A 6,946-nucleotide genomic window follows, 5' to 3' on the forward strand; every position below is an offset into this window, starting at 1 on the left:
TTATGAGTAAGGGTTAGTGTTATGTGTTAGGGTTAGAGTTAGGATTATTGAACATGAATTTTGCTGCAAACAGATTCTAAAAGTGCCGTTACAAACTTTATAGAAAAAGGAGTTGTCAACGAAAAAATATTGATTTTATTTAGCAAACTCCTCACAGTGATTACCTCCCTTGGCAGATTGTAATCACTATACTAACAAGGGGAGATCACTGTGAAGGAGATTGTTTATTTAGTTCACAATTACCCCCCTTTGGCTTCCCCGTGTTCATGTAAACAAAATAAGTTGTCTAGACCTTTATGCTTTTTGAGAAAACTGATCAATTCAGATGCAGGATTTCACACGTGTTTCCAAAATGTGCGCAATCTTTAAAAAATAGTGTGAATCCCGCATTAACAAGTCCTAGAATAGACACTGAGGTTTAAGTCACAAGTACACACATCTCCCACCATTCAACGGCCGCCAAAGAGCTTCAATAAATGCCAAATGTCTCTGTCTGACCAATAACCGGAAAAAGTTTTGGTCTAAGATTGCATGGGCCTCGTCGTTAAAGTAAATTAGTCAAAAAGCTTCCCCAATTAATAACTATTGGGAAAGCTATGACCGGTTTGTAAAGTCTTGTAAATTGGTCAATGTCATTACAAAAGCTAGTAAGATCAAATATTTTGATGGAGAGGTTTGTCACAACTGGTATATGTCAATGACCAATGGTCAGTACCTACATAATCTTGTCTGGCCAATAAGTGAGGAAAACTTTGTATAGAAAAGAAAATTTGTAAAGATCGAGATAAAGTTAGATAAGAATAGAATCTGCACTTCCCCTTCATGGCAGAACTATGATGGGGAGGTGCAAACAATCAACAATCATTGATGCCAGGAAACCTGGAATTAACTTTCTACAGAAAGTTGATCTGTCTAGAACGCCAATTACTTTCATTATCTTTTTCATCTACATTTTCTCAACCCAATTATATTCTTTTTTATTCATTTGCTTTTAACATATGATAAAGTATTTTCGCTTTCAAATTTCATTTCATTCAACACTCGTAGTTTTTTCCATTTCCTTGACTATTATTCCATTGTTTCCATTCCAATTTCCATATATTCTCTCCCTTTCCAATTATTTTCATTCATTTTTCACTTTCACATCTCCATTTTTCAAAAATGTCTATTGCTGACCTCTTGTAGTTCCTTCATTTGTTTCATATTTCAACTAACACTTTCCATTTTCATTTCTTTCATATTTCAACTAACACTTTCCATTTTTCACTGCACTAACTTTTCATGCCCTATTTCCATTCTCAAAACTTCACAATGTTTTAAATTCATTCTCATTTCCATCCAGGCAATTCACAATATCCTTTTCTATTCATATCACAATTTAACACTAACCGCAACATATAATTCATAATGGCATTTATTTATGTCCCTCCCACCACAATAAATACAATATTACACCTTTTCAATATTTTACCTCTCTGTTCTGTACTTGCCTTGTCTTTCACACTGCTGAGCAACTAAAAACATTGCCATTCTTACCGTCTTGTCTTGGTAACTTGATGGAAAATATCATCTAGTACTCACCATTTAACAACTATTTTTGAAAAGAGAAATGCAAGTTATTGTACATTATACATTCTTAACAACTAATATATTCGAATAAATTATTTTAACTAATAAATAATTTACTATGAATGAAATTTTGCTAAATTCTTTACTTTTTAAAGTTTAAAGATTTAAAGACATTATAAACTATGAAAGGTCGGTGGTTCTACTCGGTCGACATGAAACAACTTCTACTTGGAATAAATGTCAATACATTTGTAAATCATTGAAACTTTCTTACAAGATACTGGAATCATTAATTGTCCCGTAAGATCAACACACACACTTCACCATTTTCCAATGAAACAACAGATCTCCTACAAGAAAAATACAGAAGAATTGGTTAATAATCAGTACATTTTAATACAAGATCATGAATGATGACCAAATTAAAGAATCAACAAAAAGTATAAATGGCAATTATTAGACAAATTATCAATTATCAAAATAGCTATCCGGTTAGCTCAATAGGCAGAACTGTGAATCTGGCAACCTGAGTTTGATTCCCTGACAGTGCAGGTCACTTTCATTGTGATTGATCACTAAATTCTTACTATGGCAATTCACACTGTACCGCTGCCTTGACATGTACAGAAGTAATCAGTTCATTGTGTAAGTGAAGCTAGGCAATCAGTACAGGTAAACATGCATGATAGCATGCCCAGTAACAATGCAGTGGCCAAATTGAGCTCTGGTAAATTCAATGTGGCTTATTGCCGTGATCTGGAGTGAATTAATTAGACCTGTCAAGACCTGTTAACAGGCAGCATGCTCCCCTTAAAAAACAGAAAGTAGAAAAGGGGGGGGGGGGCATAATTCAACAAAGTGCCTGGCAGAGTTACTTGTCCTTGATAGCAGTCAAGTATTTTAAGTTTATAGCAAATGTGTGATGCTTTTTGTTTTTAAATATAAACTATTTTAAATTTAAAGGGAGACAATTAAGCAAAACTAGTCAGAGTTATCTGTCCATTAACAAGGACTGTCGGAGGACAGTAACGCTCGACTATTCGAAAAGTTGTCACAAAGGTGTTTCATTGAGTATAATAATGCTTACCTATATGAATACATAAAATTGTCCGAAAAGGTACAAACCCTTCAGTAGTTATGGAGATACCGGCTTACAAGCAAAAATTTACCTAGAAGTCGAAAAAGGGGCATAATTATGCAAAAAAAAAATCAGAGTTTTGGGACTTGTGCCAATCATCTTAGATAATCACAGAGAACAAGTGTGTGAAGTTTCAATCCATTCTCTTCAGTAGTTATGGAGATACCAATTTACACGCAAAAACTTAACCAAGAATTGCTAAGTTGAAAAAGGGGCATAATTATGTTAAAAAGCAAATCAGAGTTATGGGACTTGTGCCAATTATCTAAGATATCTAAGATAATCGCAGACAACAAGTGTGTGAAGTTTCAATCCATTCCTTTCAGTAGTTATGGAGATACCAGCTTACACGCAAAAACAGGGACGCCCACAAATGGGTGACTGCATTAGCTCGATTATTCTGCGAATAGTCGAGCTAAAAATGCATACCAATTTGATACAGCATTTTTTAAGTGAATACTTATAATTATATGATAGCTTATTGGATGTGAATCTATACGAAAAACTGCTGATAAAAAGGGATAGGGACTACATGTTAATGTGGTTGTTATTTTTTTTCCACTCGATTAAAAAATATTGTTTCCCTTAAAAAAGCTTTGTAAAGTATCACCTTTTTTTACTAATATTTTTCTTAATATTTGTTTACTTATATGATGCTAAAATAACATCTTACATACACTAACACTACAGGTTCCATCTATATCAAGTGATAAAATCTATACAAGACTTATCAGCGTCAATTAATTTTGTAAACAGGATAATGACATCCTCCTAAGTACGCAACACATTCATAAAGGTGCCCCAATGACATCATTTTAAACTGACATTGGTGGGGTTTAAAGAATGACTTATCAAGCACTGATGTAAACACAAAACAATACAGTCTGACACGCAAGTTTAAATTGTTGAAAATTTGATTAAGTTATTCTTGAATAATAAGGTGAAACATTGTTTTCAAATCATATTTTTTAGTTTCATAACTTTTAAACCTTAGCGAGAGTAGGGTGTGAAAAAGATTTACAATGTTTTTCAAAAAATGGCAGCATAGTAATGTCTACTTGCTAAAATAGCATTCGTCATTATGATGAGAGAAAATTTACTACTCCGGCCTACAGGCTTTTTGTCAATTACTATGCTTCAAAACTCTAAACTGGTGTTAAACAGTCGATAAACAATGCTGAAATGGATATTATTGCTTAAGTTACCTTTAATGATTTTTAATGTTCTCAACAAATCATTCAGTGTATGCATATTCAGTTTGAATAGGCCTAAAATAAAATATTATTCCCCCTCCCACAAAAATTAAAGCTACCTAAAAATCGTACTGCCTAGAAAATTTTTTTTTTCTACTAAACATCAGAAAGCAGAGGGTGCCAACAAGGCTGTCACATCTTTTTATTAGTCCCATGTTTTTAATAGTAAAGATAAAATTTGGATATATGTTGGATAAAACATGGTTCTAACCTTTAAACAGATGCTTAACATTCACATTTTGTTATATTTATAACTTAAACCATATAACTTTGAAAGGAAAAAATATTTGGGATAACAAAAAATGTTATTGACCGACCTTACCAAAACTGGTATGGTTGCAACGGACTGGGATACAAAGATAATTTTAAGGCTTGCTGATGGATACATGAATTAATAGCTTGGTACTTAAATCTTTTGGAACCTATACAGAAATTTCTTTTCATCCAAGTTATAAATAAATGAAGTAAAGGATTTCTTTTACAGTCTGACCCAGTTATTCGACAACCTTTTATTCAATACCCAATATTATCCAAAGTAGATCAGCAGTCCTTTTTTATCTCTATATAATTAGTTATAAAGATTGTCGACCGTTTATATGGCCCTATATAAAAGGTTGTTTGGAAATATAACCCGAGCCGCTTGGTTGTTTGGCCATATAACCTGTCAGGAATATTTATAAGGAATAAATATTTCTGCAAACTTCATTTTTAGAAAAAAAAATGAGATTTCTCAGCCGTGTATATTAACATCACGGTTATAAAATCAAAAATTGACGTTACAAACGTGCAGTATTATACAAGAAGCGCCGCAATGCGACGAAAACCAGGTTTTCAACGTCTAAGTTTTGATGTGACAGCAATCAATAGGTCAAAGTGCACTGAAGTTATTAAGTAGAAGCTGAAAATTCTATTGTAAGCAAATGACTTTGAACTTACTCCCAGATATCTAAGTGGCAATCCAAAGCTGCCACTCAGCAAGTTTGGTGTCAAAAGGTCAAAGCAAACTCAAGTTATAACATGAAAACTAAATACATGTACATTAACCTTGATCACAGACACCTTGGTAGCAATCCCAAGCTGCCTCTTGATATAAGCTACCCATTCATCAAGTTTGGTGTCAATAGGCCAAAGCAAACTCAAGTTATTGAGCAGAAACTGAATTTCTATTTTTTAGTAACAGTGACCTTGACCTTGATCACAGACACCTGGATAGCAATCCCAAGCTGCCTCTTAATATAAGCTATCCATACACCAAGTTTGGTGTCAATAGGCCAAAGCAGCAAACTCAAGTTATTGAGCGGAAACTGAATTTCTATTTTTAGTAACAGTGACCTTGACCTTGATCACAGACACCTGGCTAGCAATCCCAAGCTGCCTCTTGATATAAGCTACCTACACACCAAGTTTGTTGTCAATAGGCCAAAGCAAACTAAAGTTATTGAGCGGAAACCAAAAGTTGACGCCCGCCCGCCTGCCTGCCCGCCCGCCCGCCTTCGGCATTACAATAAATTAATAAATCAATATAAATACAAACATATTATTCCAAATACATTAACTGAATACCTCTTATATTTTTAAGTAAATTTTGGTCTGATTTTACAATTTTAAAAGAAATTCACACCTATTATCGAAGCCAGAGAAACTGACACTGATCCACCGTTGACCGTCCCAACTTGTGAAAAATTAATACCCGTTCGTGTATTTAGACAATGGTGATAATTATTCTTGTTTTTTTAAATTTCAAGCCAGTTATTTATTTAATTATTGGACGGTTAAAAGCATTCAAATTACTAATTTTTTTTAAAACAATTGAAATAGAGAAATAAATAGAAAAGCAAATACTACCATGTTTTTGTATATGAAAAATTTCTTTCTCTATTTCAAATCAGTGCATTATGTCCACTATCAAAAGATATTTTAAAAGTGAATATGTACGTTATTTAAAACTTACACTGTGTTGTTACTGTAAATGCTTAAAGATGACGGTCATAATTTTCATGTAACTACATATTCTACATAATGGAGAATAAAATGCAAATAATTTCATGCCTCCAATATGCCAATAAAACTTTATTTTGTACACATCTTTTGTTGTTCGTTTTTTTTTTTTGACTGACTTATGGAAACAAGTGTGTTATTAATGGTACTTTTGCTATGATTGGCATATGACAAAAAAGTTGGAATATTTGTCGTCTATCACTATATTCATATTTTGATTTTTCAAACCCATCAATTATTAAAAGTAAATTTTCAATCCAAAGCAAGATGGACTGTACCTTATTATAAACACTGTGTCCTGACTTGTTATCTATAATGAGACGTACCTGTGAGATACTTTAGTAGTTTATTTCAATCATCTCTCCACACTGGAGCAACTCCAAATCTGACAAATCTTCACCAATGTCACACAACCATCCACATTCCAACATAAATCCATCAACACAACTTCCGACATCAATCTAGAAATCCAGCCAACATGTTGCAAGGGTTTTCTGAAATGTCACTGGGGTTAACAGAACAACATTGCAATCTCAAAAAGTAACAGTATAACCTATACAGTATTTCCATTAAGCAAATACAATTCATTTTATTTTGGTGACTGTCCAGCTTTAAAGGTAGAGGAAAATGTGCCTTAATGGCATTGTTTCGGACAAAGACAGACACCTATTAAGAGTAGAACCACCAACTTTCCAATAGATAGCTAGTTAAACAACTTGAAATGGAAATGCCTTTATTGAGACTTACTTGTGACTTCAAAAGCAAATTTTACCTGACCATACAAAGTGTTCATCTCTCTCCACACTGAAACAACTTCCAATCTAACAAATCTGCCAGCACAGAGGTGTAGAAAGCTATTCCATACCATATCCTTCTTGCGAGTATCATAGTCGCTGGACCTCTCGAAGAATTGATAGTCTCGATCAACTTCCACCATGCATGTCAAGTTCTTCATTACTCTGTCACAGGTGTGCTTTAACCATCCATT

The 6,946-nt window shown here is 33.6% G+C and overlaps 1 long non-coding RNA gene across 1 annotated transcript; it reads right to left on the reverse strand.

Moving 5' to 3' along the window:
• Nucleotides 1–811: 811 nt before the first annotated feature.
• On the reverse strand, nt 812–6,316 carry LOC132742769 (uncharacterized). The gene is made up of 3 exons (XR_009627480.1): nt 6,285–6,316; nt 1,844–1,919; nt 812–1,552 (listed from the first exon to the last, which is right to left on the reverse strand). It is a non-coding gene; the product is annotated as an uncharacterized LOC132742769 (long non-coding RNA).
• Nucleotides 6,317–6,946: the final 630 nt, after the last annotated feature.

Source organism: Ruditapes philippinarum, unplaced genomic scaffold, assembly GCF_026571515.1.
Source record: "Ruditapes philippinarum isolate M1 unplaced genomic scaffold, ASM2657151v2 ctg166_1_1_1_1, whole genome shotgun sequence".
Taxonomy (NCBI): domain Eukaryota; kingdom Metazoa; phylum Mollusca; class Bivalvia; order Venerida; family Veneridae; genus Ruditapes; species Ruditapes philippinarum.